Source organism: Erythranthe guttata, chromosome 8 (assembly GCF_056151865.1).
Source record: "Erythranthe guttata isolate IM_541 chromosome 8, IM_541, whole genome shotgun sequence".
NCBI lineage: Eukaryota > Viridiplantae > Streptophyta > Magnoliopsida > Lamiales > Phrymaceae > Erythranthe > Erythranthe guttata.
Window position 1 is genome coordinate 10,386,003 of NC_142540.1, and position 14,247 is coordinate 10,400,249.

Genomic DNA, 14,247 nt, shown 5'->3' on the forward strand with positions numbered 1-14,247 from the left:
GACTTCAGCATCGCGACCGGCGAAAAGGTTTCCTCATAGTCAACACCTTGCCTTTGAGTGTATCCTTTTGCTACCAATCTAGCTTTATAGGTCGACACCTTTCCATCTACTCCAATTTTCTTCTTATAGATCCACTTGCAGCCTATAGGAACAATTCCTTTAGGTGGATCTACCAAGGTCCATACCTTGTTGGAGTACATGGAGTCCATTTCGGATTTCATGGCAGTTAGCCAATGTCCCATGTCCGCATCCGATACGGCCTCATTGTATGTTCTTGGATCTCGTCCAAGATCAACATGATCTTCATCATTTTCGAGGAGGAATAACCTGTCCGGTATTTTCCGAACTCTTTCGGATCTACGTACCGTAGGTTCAGGAGGTATATTAGTGGTTTGTTGTATTGGTTCGATTACTTGTTCTTGCGTTTGAACTTCATTTTGTGGTTCTTGAACTATTTCAAGTTCTATCATGCTGCCCTTTCTATCGGATAGAAACTCCCTTTCCAAAAAGGTGGCATTTCTCGAAACAAACGTCTTTGCTTCTTTGACATAGTAGAACTCGTATCCCATTGAGTCTTCGGGATACCCCACAAAATAGCACAAGTCGGATTTACTATCCAACTTATCTCCCACTAATCGCTTCACATAAGCGGGACAACCCCATATCCTAATATGTTTGTAATTGGGTTTCCGGGAATGCCAAAGTTCATAAGGTGTGGATTTAACTGCTTTGGTGTTAACTCTATTCAGCAAATACGCGGCAGTACGGAGTGCATGACCCCACAAGTATGCCGGTAAGTTTGTGAACCCCATCATTGATCGAACCATATCTAATAAAGTTCGATTCCGACGTTCGGACACTCCATTAAGTTGAGGAGTTCCCGGTGGAGTCCATTGGGACTGTATCCCATTTTCTTTTAGATAGTCAATGAACTCGATGCTCAAGTATTCCCCACCACGATCGGATCGCAGCTTCTTAATACTTCGTCCGAGTTGCTTTTCCACTTCGTGTCTAAAATCTTTGAACCTTTCAAATGTTTCAGACTTGTACTTCATCAAGTACACATACCCATACCTAGAATAATCGTCGGTAAAGGTAGCGAAGTAGTTATATCCACCCTTCGCACTAACACTTAGTGGACCACATACGTCTGTATGGATCAAATCCAAAAGACCTTCGGCTCGTTCCATTACCCCTTTGTAGGGTGACTTGGTCATTTTCCCTTTAAGGCAAGATTCACAAGTTTGTAGTGATTTCACGTCCTCCAAAGAGAACAATCCTTCACTAACAAAATCGTTCATCCTTCTTAAAGAGACATGACCTAATCTAGCGTGCCAAAGTTGTGCGGGGTTTTGATCTATCTCCTTACGTTTTGCTGATATAACGTTAATAGGTATTTCACTTGGATTTAGTTCATATAAGTTGTTTAATAGTCGTCCTTTGCAAATTAAGTTCTCATTCTTTTGTATAATGCAAATCGAATTTCCAAAAACAAAAGTAAAACCTTCAATATCTAATACAGGAATAGAAATAAGGTTTCTAATGAGCGACGGAACAAATAAACAATCGTTCAAAACAATAGGAAAACTAGAATCCAAAACATTTAAGTAAATTGTGCCAATGGCTTCAGCAGCAACTCTTGCTCCATTCCCCATCCTTAGGTAGGTCTCACCCGCTCTAAGTCTTCGACTTCTTGTCATTAGCTGCAAATCATTGCACAAATGTGAGCCACAGCCCGTATCCAATACCCAAGAAGAAGAGTTGACAGACAAATTTACGTCAATGAAATACGTACCCTTTTCAGAACCTTTCTGCTTTAGGTAAGCCTTGCAGTTGCGGCGCCAATGTCCTTTCTTTCCACAGTGATGGCAAGCATCATCAACTTGTTTGCTAACCTTTGCTTTGGGGCCCCCACTGCCTTCACCCACTTCGAACTTGCTGTTTGGGAAGGAAACTCTTTCCTTTCTCTTCTTTTGGAAAGAACTCTTCTTTCCAGAAGGAGCAGCAATGAGAACAGACTTCTCTTTCTTAATGGTGGACTCGAAGCTGACCAACATGTTCATTAACTCATCCAAGGGAGGATCTAGTTTGTTCATGTTGAAGTTCACTATGAACGATTCATAGGAACTAGGAAGAGACAACAGGATCAAATCCAACGAGAGCTCGGCCGGGAGGGTGACATCGAGATTCACTAGCTTTTCAAGGAGAGTGATCATTTTGAGACAGTGCTCGTGGACCGAAACCCCTTCGCGCAATCTCGCTGTGATCAACTCCTTTGTAGCAGCGTATCTCGATGCCCTAATATTCTCACTATACATGCTATCGAGATGAGCCTTTATATCGAAAGCATGCAAGTGAGACTCATATTTCCTCGCAAGAGCGGGCTCCATGGCGGCTATCATATAGCACCTAGCATGAGTGTCATCTTTCTTCCATACTTCATAAGTTTCCTTTTCAGCATCAGTCGCTGTGGCAGGTAAAGTGGCGGGAAGCCTCTCGTTCAAAACGTAGAGACGCCCCTCAACAGTTAGCATAAGCTTAAGACTACGCAACCAATCTAGGTAATTAGGGCCATTGAGTTTATTGTCGAGGATTGACATTATGGGATTCTTAGACATAATTATCTGAGACATATAGAGAAGAGGATTATTAGAGATTCGCGTTAAATGATTGTTACAATTAAATGTTTGGACTTATGTTATTTAATTGTTCTCCCACTAATTTTATCGAGTTCCACTTCCCTCTAGTAGACAAACGAGAAAACTGATTTTTCTTAATGGGCTTTAGGTCCAATAGACAAATATAACCCGTAGTTAATCTAGCCCGATTATATTTGCCCAAAGGTAGATCACAATCAATCATATCCACAATATGACCCTAAATTAATTTTCCTCACACTTGATAATGACCTAAGTTAATCTCGCGAATATCAAAATCGTCGTGTGTCAAGTCTAACCTACCAATCAAAGATGCTCATAGAACTCGATTATGCCAAACTAATGCAGTCCCTAGTTAATCTAGCCGACCACGTTAATTCAACATAACCCTTTTCTATGGCTACCTTCATCATTATGTCAATTGAATTACAGCTTACTCTACCATAGCACTCCCCGCTAACACGGCTTACTGCACTATAGTAAAGGGCTACACATAATCCAACCGTTGGCAGAAGGAAAGAAATAACTCAACAGATTGGGTTTTTCTTTATAGCTTGAAATGATTCTTAATTAAAAGAATGAGGGGTTTTGATTAAGTGTTTTATCTCATCAGAAGGTTTTGGATTGGTCTATGTGATTCCTACATCTATGTTCTCTAAAGGTATATGGAAAACGCATATTGTCCTAAGAGGAACATACGACCTAATTTCATAATTAATTACATTAATTAATTATCGAGTTTTCAAAATAATTATAGAACCTCAACTAGCATAAGTCATTCAAATAATGTTGAGGTACTACTAATTAAGTTGAACTTATAATCAATATTATATGTGTGTTCTATTAATTGAAATCAATTTAACAATTTAAATTAATTAATTAATTTAACACCTATTTACTAAAATAGATGATTGTCGATCCAATTATCTAATTGGGATTAATTGAAAATAATTTTCCAAAAATTAAAATCAATTTGTTTTAAGTTTAATTTTAGAAATCTGAAATAAAAAAATTTTTTATTTTTTTTTTTTTTTTTTTATTTTTCAGTGGTCCGGTTCGGCCCAACCGGTCTGACCGGTTCGGACCGAATCGGGCCGGTTCTGTCCGGTCCAGCTGACCCAAATCAGTGGGCCGGGTCAGTCGGACCGAGAACCGGTCTGACCGACCCGAATCCACTTGGATTCGGTCAACTAAACCGCACACAACCATCGAACCGGCCGGTTCGGCCGGTTCGATCCGAACATTTAAAAACCGACATTTTAAAAACAATTTCAGATCCGATTTTCCAATTTTAAACAATTTTAAAGCTGGAAAAATTCTAAACAATATTTCAAAAAATATTTTAAACTTACGAAAACTCCCAATTACATAATACGACAATCGCTACTTTAATAAATCGAACATGCATATTAAAACGAAACGCAATTAATTGCGCAACGAGCTCTGATACCACTGTTGGGTTTCGGGCACGCATACGCAGCGGAAAACAAAAATTTTACGTGATTTAAACCACTTTAAAGCACACAAGTACATGCCCGACAAATTAAATCAATTAATTGCGTACCTTTGCGCTTCCAGCGAAATTAAAAACAACATACATGCTAATAAATTTAACCGAATTTAAATCAATTAACATGCTCGCAATTTAAACCAAATAACATGCTCGCAACGATTTAATCGATTACACATAATCACATAAAATCATACAAACACAAGCATGAAATCATAGTTTAAATTAAACCCTAAAACGAAACTAGGGTTTCGAGTATTTACCTCTTGACGCGTGAGGTAGGAGCGAACGATTCGTCGTGATTACTACGGAAACCAATCCGTAGAATCGGGGCAGCAATGGAGCAGCAGCAGCGGCGGTGTGGCAGCTCACGGCGGCGCGTGTACAGCACGCGCGGTTATGCGAGGCGGCGCGTGGGGCAGCGTGCGGCTTCGGCTCGTGCGTTGCTCCTCGATTCTTCGATCTACGGTCTTCCTCCTCTCGGATTTCACCTCGTATACTTCGATCTACTAAATCGTGGCACTAGACACGAAGTAGTTAGAATAAAACGGAAAGAAAATAAAGGAGAAAGAATACCGAACAAAAGCCGGCCGAGGAACGGCCGTTTCCGGCGACGGAGCGGCGGTGGTGGCGCGGTGGTGGCCGCGCGGAAGAGAGGGCGAGAGAGAGAGGGTGGCCGATTAGGGTTAGGGTTTTTGTGTGTGTGTGCTAGGGTTATAAATCATGTATTTATAGTCCCTAGCATGAAACCCTAGCGGGCTTAAGTTGGACTGGGCCCAACAGCTTAAGCTCGTTAGTTTCTTTAATCGCTCGTATCTCTCAATTCAATGATCGAAAAATTGTAACGATTACAATTTCCGAGTCATTATAATTTTCTCGTCATTACGAGTGCCATCTCTTATTTTCCAACTTTCCAAAAGTGGAAACCCTAGTTCAGTGGACTTTCTAAATTTGGAAACTTCCCGATTTAGAAAGTTCACTAACATGTTCGCTTATTCTTTTCCTTTTCTTATTCTCATTCATAATTCCAAATTACGAATGTTGGACTCAATCATATTGACTTCCAATTATGCAAAGATAAACTATTTTATCTCTGACCGTTTATTCAAAGATCTCATGTGCACGAGCAGTGTGACCCTCGATGGTTCAGGTGTAAGCTAGCCGTGGGCCCACAACTCTTTGTGGTCAAAACTCGTCCCCTTCGAGTTACAATTAAGGTGAAGCTCGTTTCACCTTAATCACCCAACGAATCAAGATTGGCGTCTAGCAACTACGCGTCATGATTCCCTAGATACAAATGAAGTGCCTGCAAGAACCTTCAGATATAGTTAACGTACAGTACGGTCCCTTCGATTCATATGTCCCGATCGAACTAGAGGCATTGGTTCATCGAGACCTCTTTATATGTTCAATAACGGTGCGATCGTTCTAAGTGTTGTAATCGTTACGTGCATGACTTAGAGAATCGAATCCTCTAATCATCACTTAGTCAGCTCTGGCCAGAGACTTAGAATGAATACAAACTTTCAGAACACACAGGACATCCAAGACTATTCTAGCGATCGAATCCCCGACTACAATGCACAGACCTCCCACTAGATTTCGGACTGCACGAACACTGGCCCTTGGGATGGTCCTCGGTGGAACTCAGGGACAGGTCACGATACAGCTGGTCCTCTAGTGAAGTCACGGTGATGTCTAGGTCATAAGGACTAATGGTGTACAACTATACCATAGATATCTCTACTCGATTATTGGGAACCACTTAGAGATTTCTAGGGTGAGGGAGTTCAGTGAACTCGTCAACTTACGAGCACCCACTTGTGCATGCCGATATCACAATACCGTTTACTGATGAGATGCAGTACACATACACTAAGTGCTAGTCTTAATGGGAAAGGCCGATATCCTCATTAGTGGCGTAACCCTTCGACTAGGAACACGTTTAACAGTTATAATACTTAAGTAAATATCTCACGATCCTTGCGATCAATTACTAGTACTTGTAATAACTGTAAGGACTATATCTATGCTTGTGACAAAGGGACAAAGATATAGAATGCCAATGTGTTTTATCATTAATACGAATAAAGGTTCGTTTATTACAATAATAAATACGAAAGACCACAGCCACAAGTTGGCTTGTTGGTCACCTACTCTAACAATCTCCCACTTGACCTAAAGCCAACTACCCATAAACCGCAATCCCATCGACTCTCGATGTTTCTCATGGACCGATCTTGGTAAAGGCTTCGTGAAGGGGTCTGCAACGTTCTCTTCCGAGGTGACTCGTTCTACCTTAACTTCACCTCTATCAATGATCTCTCGGATCACGTGATACTTCCTCAGAATATGCTTCGACTTCTGATGAGATCGCGGCTCCTTAGCTTGTGCCACGGCTCCGGTGTTATCACAGTACAACGGTACTGGATCACTAGCATCAGGAATGACACCCAACTCTTGGATGAATTTCCTTATCCAAGTCCCTTCTTTTGCAGCTTCGGACGCTGCAATGTATTCCGCTTCGGTAGTGGAATCGGCCGTCGTGCTTTGCTTGGAACTCTTCCAACACACGGCACCACCATTAAGCGTGAATATAAATCCAGAATTCGACTTCGAGTCGTCCACATCCGATTGAAAACTAGAGTCAGTGAAACCCTCTAATTTCAACTCGGCACCCCCATAGACCAAAAATATATCCTTAGTTCTTCGCAAGTACTTGAGGATATCTTTCACGGCTTTCCAGTGAGCCGGGCCGGGGTTAGACTGATATCTGCTTGTGACACTCACAGCATACGCAATATCGGGTCTAGTACATAGCATGCCATACATTATGCTTCCTATGGCAGAAGCATAGGGCGTCCTTTTCATCTCCTCGATTTCACTAGGTGTTTAGGGACACATAGATTTCGAGAGACGAACCCCATGGGACATTGGCAAGAATCCCTTCTTGGATTCTTCCATGCTAAAACGTTTCATAACGGTGTCTATGTACAGGCTTTGGGACAAGCCAAGCACATGTTTGTACATGTTTTTTTACATGTACGTTTGTGCATGTCCATTTGAGCGAGTGTGCTTATGCATGTTTGTTGATTTGTATTAATGTCCTAGGATTGTAGTTTGTGTTTTCATGATCCTTTTTGCGAATGCACTTTTGCGTGAGTTCTTTTGTGCATGCTTTTGTACATTTACTTATGTGCATATTTCGTCTAACGACTGTTTTTGTACGTTTCTTGATGCACATTAATGTTCTCGAACTATAGTACGTATTTTCATTATCGCTTTTGGAATCCAATTTCGACCATGTTCGAGTCCGAATTTGGAATTTTGCCATTAGACAGGAATTGTAGCCAGCTGAAATAGCTTTCCAATGCCGCCGGAACCAGTTGATTTGGAGTCCGGATGAGAAAGTTATGCTCGACTTCGTGGATACTACCAAAGATGTTCGGGGATTCTCTCTTCTAATTTGATTTTATTTTCCTAATTGCAACTCTTTTTTTACTCTTCGATCATATTCGCTTTCTGCACACCTAATTTTTGATTTGTACCTATAAGATACCAAATCAACAAATTAATATAGTAATATAAATTAATCCGAAAAAAAATCCACGTAAATGTAAACGTAAACGTAGAGTTTTATTTCTACACTCCACAGTATCTTTTTTATCTAGTGTTTTTGCTGTTGTTTGTTGATGCGTATTAAAGTCCTAGTATTGTAGTTCGTGTTTTTTAAGAACGTTGTCGCGAATGCACTTTTGCGCATGTATTTTTACATCTACGTTTGTGCATGTCCATTTGAGCGAGTGTGCTTATGCATGTTTGTTTATTTGTATTAATGTCCTAGGATTGTAGTTTGTGTTTTCATAATCCTTTTTGCGAATGCACTTTTGCGTGAGTACTTTTGTGCATGCTTTTGTACTTTTACTTATGTGCGTATCTCGTCTAGCGAGTGTTTTTGTGCGTTTCTTGATGCACATTATTAATGTTCTCAAACTATAGTACTTATTTTCATGCTCGCTTTTGGAATCCAATTTTGACCATGTTCGAGTCCGAATTTGGAATTTTGCCATTAGACAGGAATTGTTGCCAGCTGAAATAGCTTTCCAATGCCGCCGGAACCAGTTTATTTGGAGTCCGGGTGAGAAACTTAAGCTCGACTTCGTGGACACTACCAAAGATGTTCGGATATTCTCTCTTCTAATTTGATTTTATTTTCCTAATTGCAACGCTTTTCTTACTCTTTGATCATTTTTGCTTGCTGCACACCTAATTTTCGATTTGTACCTATAAGATACCAAATCCACCAATTAATATAGAAATATAAATTAATCCGAAAAAAAATCCACGTAAACGTAGAGTTTTTTTTTCTACACTCCACTGTATCTTTTTTATCTAGTGTTTTTGTTGTTGTTTGTTGATGCATATTAAAGTCCTAGTATTGTAGTTCGTGTTTTTAAGAACGTTGTTGCGAATGCACTTTTGCACATGTGTGTCTACATGTACGTTGCATGTCCATTTGAACGAGTGTGCTTATGCATGTTTGGTTATTTGTATTAATGTCCTAGGATTGTAGTTTGTGGTTTCATGATCCTTTTTGCGAATGCTCTTTTGCGTTAGTACTTTTGTGCATGCTTTTGTACTTTTACTTATGTGCGTCCTCTTCTAGCCAGTGTTTTTGTGCACGTTTCTTGATGCGCATTAATGTTCTCGAACTATAGTACGTATTATCATGATCGCATTTGGAATCCAATTTTGACCATGTTCGAGTCCGAATTTGGAATTTTGCCATTAGACAGGAATTGCAGCTAGCTGAAATAGCTTTCCAATGCCGCCGGAACCAGTTGAGTTGGAGTACGGATGAGAAAGTTTTGCTCGACTTGGTGGACACTACCAAAGATGTTCGGGGATTCTCTCTTCTAATTTGATTTTATTTTCCTAATTGCAACTCTTTTCTTACTCTTTGATCGTTTGTGCTTCCTGCACACCTAATTTTTGATTTGTAGCTATAAAATACCAAATCCACCAATTAATATAGAAATATAAATTAATCCGAAAAAAAATCCACGTAAATGTAAACGTAAACGTAGAGTTTTATTTCTACACTCCACTGTATCTTTTTTATCTAGTGTTTTTGCTGTTGTTTGTTGATGCGTATTAAAGTCCTAGTATTGTAGTTCGTGTTTTTAAGAACGTTGTTGTGAATGAACTTTTGCACATGTTTTTTTACATGTACGTTTGTGCCTGTCCATTTGAGCGAGTGTCTTTGTGCATGTTTGTTGATTTGTATTAATGTCCTAGGATTGTAGTTTGTGTTTTCATGATCCTTTTTGCGAATGCACTTTTGCGTGAGTACTTTTGTGCATGCTTTTGTACTTTAACTAACGTGCGTATCTCGTCTAGCGAGTGTTTTTGTGCGTTTCTTGATGCACATTAATGTTCTCGAACTATAGTATGTATTTTCATTCTCGCTTTTGGAATCCAATTTTTGACCATGTTCGAGTCCGAATTTGGAATTTTGCCATTGGACAGGGATTGTAGCCAGCTCAAATAGCTTTCCAATGCCGCCGCAACCAGTTGATTTGGTGTCCGGATGAGAAAGTTATGCTCGACTTCGTGGACACTATCAAAGATGTTCGGGGATTGTCTCTTCTAATTTGATTTTATTTTCCTAATTGCAACGCTTTTCTTACTCTTGGATCATTTTTGCTTCCTGCACACCTAATTTTCGATTTGCACCTATAAGATACCAAATCCACCAATTAATATTGAAATACAAATTAATCCGAAAAAAAACCCACGTAAATGTAAACGTAAACGTAGAGTTATTTCTACACTCCACTGTATCTTTTTTATTTAGTGTTTTTGCTGTTGTTTGTTGATGCGTATTAAAGTCCTAGTATTGTAGTTCGTGTTTTTAAGAACGTTGTAGCGAATGCACTTTTTGCACATGTTTTTTACATGTACGATTGTGCATGTCCATTTGAGCGAGTGTCTTTGTGCATGTTTGTTGATTTGTATTAATGTCCTAGGATTGTAGTTTGTGTTTTCAAGATCCTTTTTGCGAATGCACTTTTGCGTGAGTACTTTTTGCATGCTTTTGTACTTTTACTTACGTGCGTATCTCGTCTAGCGAGTATTTTTGTGCGTTTCTTGATGCACATTAATGTTCTCGAACTATAGTATGTATTTTCATGCTCGGTTTTGGAATCCAATTTTGACCATGTTCGAGTCCGAATTTGGAATTTTGCCATTAGACAGGAAGTGTAGCCAGCTGAAATAGATTTCCAATGCCGCCAGAACCAGTTGATTTGGAGTCCGGATGAGAAAGTTATGCTCGATTCGTGGACCCAACTAAAGATGTTCGGGGATTCTCTCTTCTAAATTGATTTTATTTTCCAAATTGCAACGCTTGTCTTACTCTTTGATCATTTTTGCTTCCTGCACACCTAATTTTCGATTTGTACCTATAAGATACCAAATCCACCAATTAATATAGAAATATAAATTAATCCGAAAAAACATGCACGTAAATGTAAACGTAAACGTAGAGTTTTATTTCTACACTCCACTGTATCTTTTTTATCCAGTGTTTTTGCTGTCGTTTCTTGATTCGTATTAAAGTCGTAGTTTTGTAGTTCGTGTTTTTAACAACGTTGTTACGAATGCACCTTTGCACATGTTTTTTTACATGTTTGTTTGTGCCTGTCCATTTGAGGCAGTATGCTTATGAATGTTTGTTGATTTGTATTAATGTCCTAGGATTGTAGTTTGTGTTTTCATGATCCCTTTTGCGAATGCACTTTTGGGTGAGTACTTTTGTGCATGGTTTGGTACTTTTACTTATGAGCGTATCTCGTCTAGCGAGTGTTTTTGTGCACGTTTCTTGACGCACATTCATGTTCTCGAACTCTAGTACGTATTTTCATGATCGCTTTTGGAATCCAATTTTGACCATGTTCGAGTCCGAATTTGGAATTTTGCCATTAGAAGGAATTGTAGCCAGCTGAAATAGCTTTCCAATGCCGCCGGAACCAGTTGATTTGGAGTCCAGATGAGAAAGTTATGCTCGACTTCGTGGACATTTCCAAAGCTGTTCGGGGATTCTCTCTTCTAATTTGAATTTATTTTCCTAATTGCAACTCTTTTCTTACTCTTTGATCATTTTTGTTTCATGCACACCTAATTTTTGATTTGTACCTATAAGATACCATATCCACCAATTAATATAGAAATATAAATTAATCCGAAAAAAAATACACGTAAATGTAAACGTAAACGTAGAGTTTTATTTCTCCACTCCACCGTATCTTTTTTATCTAGTGTTTTTGCTGTTGTTTGTTGATGCGTATTAAAGTCATAGTATTGTAGTTCGTGTTTTTAAAATTGTTGTTGCGAATGCACTTTTGCACATGTTTTTTACATGTACGTTTGTGCATGTCCATTTGAGCGAGTGTGCTTATGCATGTTTGTTGATTTGTATTAATGTCCTAGGTTTGTAGTTTGTGTTTTCATGATCCTTTCTGCGAATGCACTTTTGCGTAAGTTCTTTTGTGCATGCTTTTGTACTTTTACTTATGTGCGTATCTCGTCTAGCGAGCATTTTTGTGCGTTTCTTGATGCACATTATTAATGTTCTGAAACTATAGTACGTATTTTCATGCTCGCTTTGGGAATCCAATTGTGACCATGTTCGAGTCCGAATTTGGAATTTTGCCATTAGACAGGAACTGTAGCCAGCTGAAATAGCTTTCCAATGCCGTCAGAACAAGTTGATTTGGAGTCCGGGTGAGAAACTTATGCTCGACTTCGTGGACACTACCAAAGATGTTCGGGGATTCTCTCTTCTAATTTGATTTTATTTTCCTAATTGCAACGCTTTTCTTACTCTTTGACCATTTTTGCTTGCTGCACACCTATTTTTCGATTTGTACCTATAAGATACCAAATCCACCAATTAATATAGAAATATAAAGTAATCCGAAAAAAAATACACGTAAATGTAAACGTAAACGTAGAGTTTTATTTCTACACTCCACTGTATCTTTTTTATCTTGTTTTTTTGCTGTTGTTTGTTGATGCGTATTAAAGTCCTAGTATTCTAGTTCGTGTTTTTTAAGAACGTTGTTGCGAATGCACTTTTGCGCATGTTTTTTTACATGTACGTTTGTCTATGTCCATTTGAGCGAGTGTACTTATGCATGTTTGTTGATTTGTATTAATGTCCTAGGATTGTAGTTTGTCTTTTCGTGATCCTTTTTGCGAATGCACTTTTGCGGAAGTTCTTTTGTGCATGCTTTTGTACTTTTACTTATGTACGTATCTCTTCTAGCGAGCGTTTTTGTGCGTTTCTTGATGCACATTATTAATGTTCTGAAACTATAGTACGTATTTTCATGCTCGCTTTTGGAATCCTATTTTGACCATGTTCGAGTCCGAATTTGGAATTTTGCCATTAGACAGTAACTGTAGCCAGCTGAAATAGCTTTCCAATGCCGCCAGAACAAGTTGATTTGGAGTCCGGGTGAGAAACTTATGCTCGACTTCGTGGACACTACCAAAGATGTTCGGGGATTCTCTCTTCTAATTTGATTTTAGTTTCCTAATTGCAACGCTTTTCTAACTCTTTGATCATTTTTGCTTGCTGCACACCTAATTTTCGATTTGTAACTATAAGATACCAAATCCACCAATTAATATAGAAATATAAAGTAATCCGAAAAAAATACACGTAAATGTAAACGTAAACGTAGAGTTTTATTTCTACACTCCACTGTATCTTTTTTATCTTGTTTTTTTGCTGTTGTTTGTTGATGCGTATTAAAGTCCTAGTATTGTAGTTCGTGTTTTTTAAGAACGTTGTTCCGAATGCACTTTTGCGCATGTTTTTTTTACCTGTACGTTTGTCCATGTCCATTTGAGCGAGTGTACTTATGCATGTTTGTTGAATTGTATTAATGTCCTAGGATTGTAGTTTGTGTTTTCGTGAGCCTTTTTGCGAATGCACTTTTGCGTGAGTACTTTTGTGCACGCTTTTGTACTTTTACTTATGTGTGTATCTCTTCGAGCGAGTGTTTTTGTGCACGTTTCATGATGCGAATTCATGTTCTCGACCTATAGTACGTATTTTCATGATCGCTTTTGGAATCCAATTTTGACCATGTTCGAGTCCGAATTTGGAATTTTGCCATTAGATAGGAATTGTAGCCAGCTGAAATAGCTTTCCAATGCCACCGGAACCATTTAATTTTGAGTTCGGATGAGAAAGTTATGCTCGACTTCGTGGACACTTCCAAAGATGTTCGGGCATTCTCTCTTCTAATTTGATTTTATTTTCCTAATTGCAACTCTTTTCTTACTCTTTGATCATTTTTTTCTTCCTGCTCCCCTAATTTTCGATTTGTACCTATAAGATACCAAATCCACCAATTAATATAGAAATATAAATTAAACCGAAAAAAATAAGCGTAAATGTAAACGTAAACGTAGAGTTTTATTTCTACACTCCACTGTATCTTTATTATCTAGTGTTTTTGCTGTTGTTTGTTGATGTGTATTAAAGTCCTAGTATTGTAGTTCGTGTTTTTAAAAATGTTGTTGCGAATGTACTTTTGCACATGTTTTTTTACATGTACGTTTGTGCATGTCCATTTGAGCGAGTGTGCTTATGCATGTTTGTTGATTTGTATTAATGTCCTAGGTTTGTAGTTTGTGTTTTCATGATCCTTTTTGCGAATGCACTTTTGCGTGTGTTCTTTTGTGCATGCTTTTGTACTTTTACTTATGTGCGTATCTCGTCTAGCGATTGTTTTTGTGCGTTTCTTGATGCATATTAATGTTCTCGAACTATAGTACGTATTTTCATGCTTGCTTTTGGAATCTAATTTTGACCATGCTCGAGTCCGAATTTGGAATTTTGCCATTAGACAGGAATTGTAGCCAGCTGAAATAGCTTTCCGATGCCGCCAAAACCAGTTGATTTGGAGTCCGGGTGAGAAAGTTATGCTCGACTTTGTGGACACTTCTAAAGATGTTCGGGGATTCTCTCTTCTAATTTGATTTTATTTTCCTAATTGCAACTCT